Here is a 6000-nt window from a genome sequence, read left to right as displayed (position 1 = left end):
ATTTTATTAAAATTAGACATTAATAACATTGTAATAAGAACCGCGGCACGCGTCATCGTGAATGACTCTACCTATAACATCACCGACACCTAGGAACTTCCTCATCATCATCATCCCAGCCTATATACTTCCCACTGCTGGGCACAGGCCTCTCAGAATGAGAGGGCTTGGGCAGTAGTTCCCACGCGGGCCCATTCCGGGGTTTTAACCCACTAGGAACTTCATGATCTGGTAGATTTAATGACCGGGCGATGACTTATACACAATTTCACCTTTGTTTTAGGTAAGTACTTAATTTCTTTCTCTACTTGCCTGGGTCATACTGTGGTTTTGGGTTTGTCCAAAATAACCCAGTCTGCTAAGGTGGTAAACAAAAAAGCGCATTAGACGGGAACTGCGCCGCGCCACTGTTGGGCACCCGAGCGAGACGCGGCAGCCTTGGACGGCGCTTTGTTTTACGATGATTGAAGATGATTTCCGTGTTAGTTGGAATGGTGGTAGGATGTTAATTTTAATTAAATTTCTTTTAGTGGTCATTATGGGTCAATAAGTAAATCATACTAACACCCAACCAACAGGAATTATTATAATAAATAGACACCGTTACTTTAAAATAAAAGAAGGCACATTTTTTGTTGTTAGGTTCTAAGGATCCTGATTACGTATCTTAGAGCTAAATACTTCATGTTATGGCACCTATTTTTATTTAACAGCTCTTAAATTATCATGTCTTAACTGTTTAATTTCAACCCTTGTGGTCGCATTGCCGTTATTAATTAGTACATTGTGTTGTTTCTATATTTGTATTCGTCTCGTAAAGAGTCATTGTATTATATGTATGCTGTCTTTAAGGTATTTATTGTATTGTAGTGTATACTAGTTAACTTAAAAAAAAAAACAAATCGGTTCATAAATGACGGAGTTCTGAGGTAACAAACATAAAAAAATAAGACCGAATTGATAACCTCCTCCTTTTTTGAAGTCTATGAGAGTATGATGCGTCAGAGTGAGTATCATCATGGTTTTCACGCAGATGATGAAGAATAGGGAAGTTCGGTGATAAACACGCCAAGAAAAATGATGTCAGGGGTTTTATTGTTTTATTAAGCTGGCAAGAATAATAACACAAATATGTACAGTCAACCAAGTAAACGCTTTAAAATATAAGTAATACAATGAGGTAGTCGTGGTAGCCAAGTAGTTTAGCCTGTGGCCTCTCAAGCAAAGGGCTTATGGGTTCGATCGCTCCAGAAAGACCAGTACATGCTGCCCCCGCCCCTAGAGATTCTAAAAAAGTTGCCAAATGTAAACCAACCAAACCAGTCCTCAGTCTTTGAGTTGACTTGCTTGATCGATCATTCCTGTACGTCAAAACCGAACCTCGAATGAATTCAAAAATTACTATACACTAACTCTAACTAGACAGTTATCATATCATATCAGTCTTAGGACGTCCAATGTTGGACATAGGCCTCCCCCATAGACCTCCAGTCGTTTCGTTTGGGGGTTTGTATCCACCGTGAACAGGTCGTCCGTCCATCTCGTTGGTGGACGTCCTACGCTACACGGTCTCCATTCGAGAACTTTTCGGCCCCAGCGGCCATCGGGTCTAATCTAAATAGTTATTAAAAAATATTAATATTAAATAGAGGCCTTGAAACCTCAAAAACAATTCAAATCGTTCCTACTGCGTGACCGACCAAGTGCGTGTATAAAGTTGTATCCATGAATAGTATTATACCTATACATTGTCTAGATATAACATTTACCCTTGGTGGCCAGCCGAGTGGCCTAAATGGCTAATTGTGAGGGTAATTATTTACGTCTAGACTAGCTAATTCATTGTATACCTAGTGCTATCCACGAAGACGCGTGATTTTGACAAAATTAGCCATTAATGACATTGTAATAAGAACCACGGCACGCGTCATCGGTGAATGACTACCTATATACATATAAAAGTTAGTACGGAGGTTATAAAACAATAGAAATTGAAAAGACTGTTGATTATCTATGCGTGGCCAATCACATTATTTTTTAACTCCCGACGCAAAAAGAGGGGTGTTATAAGTTTGACCGCTCTCTCGTTTGACTGTGTCTGTCTGTCTGTCTGTCTGTCTGTCTGTCTGTGGCACCGTAGCTCTTAAGCGGGTGGACCGATTTGTTTCATCAAAATCGGTTCAGACGTTTTTGAGATAATGAACTTTGAAGTGACAAAGTCGGGGGATTTCCAAGTTTTTTTGGTTAGGTTATTTATTAGATGTAAGTAACTTAAGTTCGCCGAGAGTTCTGTTGATAAATATTATGACGTCTCGTGTGTCGCTTAGTGGTACGGCCGCGCACGAGTTTTTGTACTTAAAACGTCTGAGGATATCCTTGGGAGTTTCGTTTAGACTTCACGTAAGACCAAAAATAGTTAGGATTTGATTTGATTTGGCAGTCGCATGAATATAAGAATCGTAACAGATCTTCTCTAATTGTCTGTCGCCTAATAGACGAGAACTCGTTATAATAGAGGCCTTGTACTGCTTCCTTTTTTGTGAAGCTTACGTTTTTCTTTCATAAGTTTTATTAACCGTTGTGAGAACACAAGAGGTTAACTACCGGCAGAGCGTAGTTTTTGGTCGGAACGTGAAGATCTATGAGATTATTTAGAACTCCATAAAATAATTCAAGCTCAGCTTCAAGTCCGTCGCATTTCTGTCCCTATACCAATCAAAGTCCGAGAGTCCAGCCCTGTAGCCTCAAAGTCAGAATGATGAAAGAGCTTTTTCACTTAGTGGCGTTAGGGACAAACGATATGAATACGTTACACGGAGGTCTATGTTAAGAGAAGGGTGATGAGCATCCTCTGGAGTAAGCGGATGTGAACATCGAGAAGTTTCACAGGAAGCATTACTAAAAACCAGATCAAGAATCCTTTCATTTTATTGAAAATATAATTTATTGGTTTAATTCGATAAATTCATGAAATCTGCTACCAAAGTCGCGGGGAAGTCATCATTAGTAATAATACTCATACCGTTCATGTCAGCTCGTAAAACCAGCATGCGTTAGTAACATTAAAATCACCAACTAATAAATAAGTGTCATTAGGGTTTTGTCACAAAACTCAAAAACTCTTTGAAATAAGGAAGATAATAAATTGATATGATTGGGTCCATGCGGATATAGGCACAAATAACATGGAGATAGGATGACAGTCCGACCTGACCGAAGCGGAGGAGCGTCCGCCGGCCTTGTAGGTATGCTCACCCACAGCTCATCGGCCGGGCCGGCGCCGCTAAGTCGTGTCTTAGCTCGGGGCGCAGCGCGCCGCGCACCGCCACCGCCACACCGCCTCCGCGTGATAAACCGCTTGCAGAAGCGTTACGATCCCCTCTAAAAACTGTGAAACGGGAATCAAAGTACTCTGAACTACAAAATGAGTCACTAAGCCAAGTTTCGGTTATACATATAATTCATAAGAACAATTAAGTACATTAGTAAAAAACTCGTTTGATTTGGTCCTCAGACCCTCACGTTTTGGTAATAAAACGAGATATTTAAAAAGCTGCGAATTCTATAAAATAATGATAACTTTACTTATAGCAATGCACGCCATGAATTATAGCATGCAACTGAAATAACAACCGGTTAAGTCGAGTGGGAATTTGAAGTAAACAACCGTTGTTTTAAATACAGAAATAAACTTAATATCGCACAACATAAGGCTTAATTAGCGCCCAGCAAAGAAATAAATTCTTAAATAAAATAAACGAACAAGCAAACAAATAATAACGCACTCTGCAACAAGATAGTCACTTAGATATCTTTACGAGATCACTCTCGCTAGCAATTAGGACTGGCTTTTGATCTTCACTTTTGAGAACTAGGATTTTGCAGTCTCTTATAAAAACTTTCCTGAAGCCCCGTTTCCAATTTTTTCCGTCGCGAAGGAGCAATTTGTTTTCTGGCGTTAAATGTTCACTATATATAGTGTGAGCAGGCCCATCAAAACCCAGGTCAGCCGTGTTGACGCCTCGCCTAACCTTTACCGCTGACAACAGCTCATCTTTGCGTTTCCGCTGTGTAAATATTATTAGTAGGATATATATCATTGTATAGTATACCACAAAGTAGGTAGTATCTTAGATTTTGGCAAGATGAAAGTATAGTTTTATTTCGAATTTAGAAGCCTTACTCAATTCAATTCATTTATTTATTTGCCAGAATACTTGCGCGATTAGTAAAGTACCATATCTATATACATATGACACGTTAGCTAATGTGTAAAATCCTTTCAACAAAATTACACGTGTTTAACATATTATATGTATATATTATATGTGTAATTAAAATTCTTACGCCCCAACTAGGGCGTTATTTTTTTATGAAGAAATGTAATGTACCTAATTGTACATAAATTCTTTAGTGTACAGAAATAAAGATAAATAAATACTGAATATTACTAAGTTTTAATAAGTTCGCCTTTGTTTTGTCCCATAAGTTACTTTCTAATTTCTCTGTTCATAAACTTTGTATAGACAAAGTGCCCTATAGAGGGCAGTTACTAAATGGTTTTTTTTTATTATTTCACAGATGGAAAGCTACACTACCTAAGAAGAACTTTTTACTCCGGGAAAGTCAAGTTTCCACGGGACGTTGCTGGTTTATTTGTATGTAGGGAGTACCTAATCTCTGGAATACAAGTAATTTAAAAAAATTGTTCACTTAAAGAAAGCTACACTATCAATCCCTAATTAATGATGGATTTCATCCCAGGTAAGTGGTGTTTCCGTGATACATAAACGAATTAGCGGATATCAAGCTAGTTTATTAAAGTATTACAACAAAAACAAACTTATCAGAGCTTAATATTTGTAACTTATAATGTGTTAAATTTTTAGTTGCTATTTTGTCAGTTTAGTTATGATGTATATACTGTGTTAGTTTAGGTTATTTTACTATAATATATTAAGCTGTGACCACAAATTGTGTTTTTTAATGTCGTCAAAATATATATCAGAGCTTTTGATATCCTACTAATATTGTAAATGCGAAAGTTTGTAAGTCTGTTACCGCATCAAGTCTAAACCGCTGAATCGATTTAGATGAAATTCGGTAAGTATATTTATTTATATTTATCCGGGGAAGGACATAGGATAGTTTTTATCCCGGAAAATTGCATAGTTCCCGCGGGATAGAGATAAACGAATACTAAGCGGACGGAGTCGCGGGCAACAGCTAGTAATTAAATAACTAATTAACATTCAAATTTAAACAATATTTTTCATAATGTCAGTCTACGGCTGAGTCTACAGTTTGAGTCATCAGAGCTTGTATGTTTTCTTTAGTTGTCTTGTTGGTGTATCTATGGCAACGTAGATCCTTAACATAATGGACTTAAATGACATGTTTCCTTTTAGAGTTCCGCGTACCCTAAGGGTAAAAACGGAAACCCTATTACCAAGATTTCGCTGTCCGTCCGTCTGTCCGTCTGTCACCAGGCTGTATCACAGATTATGTATAACAGAATAAAATAAATATTTAAGGGGGGCTCCCATAGAACAAACGTGATTTTTTTTAACGTTTTTTGCTAATGTCTAATGAATGTTGTATAGATGGTACGGAACCCTTCGTGCGCGAGTCCGACTCGCACTTGAGCGTTTTATGTTTAACATCTATTATAGTTCACGCTTACAGGTTTTATATGCCTACTCAAAATTCAAATATCCTGAACTTACTTTCCTATATTGTTTCCTCAATTATTTATGTGTCGGTTGACAAAATTTCAAACCAAATATTCGTAGCAACTAGTAATTTGTATTAATATTGGATTTGTTATTCGGTCAGCAAACATAAGCGACCTTGCCACACTTATCGTCCATGATCGATAATGTTCGAGTACTTATACAGGGAAAAGTAAATATTATTTATTTACTAGTAATCCATATAATATAGGAACTACTAGGATTTACCCGCTTGGCTTCGCTTGCGTGATCCATTACAATACAATAC

General features: G+C 37.6%; 1 protein-coding gene across 1 annotated transcript in view; it reads right to left on the bottom strand.

The window, feature by feature from the left end:
• Positions 1-6000, bottom strand: part of LOC141429798 (echinoderm microtubule-associated protein-like 2) — a 41765-nt gene that overhangs the window by 15375 nt on the left and 20390 nt on the right.

This window comes from Choristoneura fumiferana, chromosome 7 (assembly GCF_025370935.1).
Source record: "Choristoneura fumiferana chromosome 7, NRCan_CFum_1, whole genome shotgun sequence".
Taxonomy (NCBI): domain Eukaryota; kingdom Metazoa; phylum Arthropoda; class Insecta; order Lepidoptera; family Tortricidae; genus Choristoneura; species Choristoneura fumiferana.
Note: the sequence above shows the minus strand (reverse complement) of the source record. Positions and strands in the feature narration are given on the sequence as shown.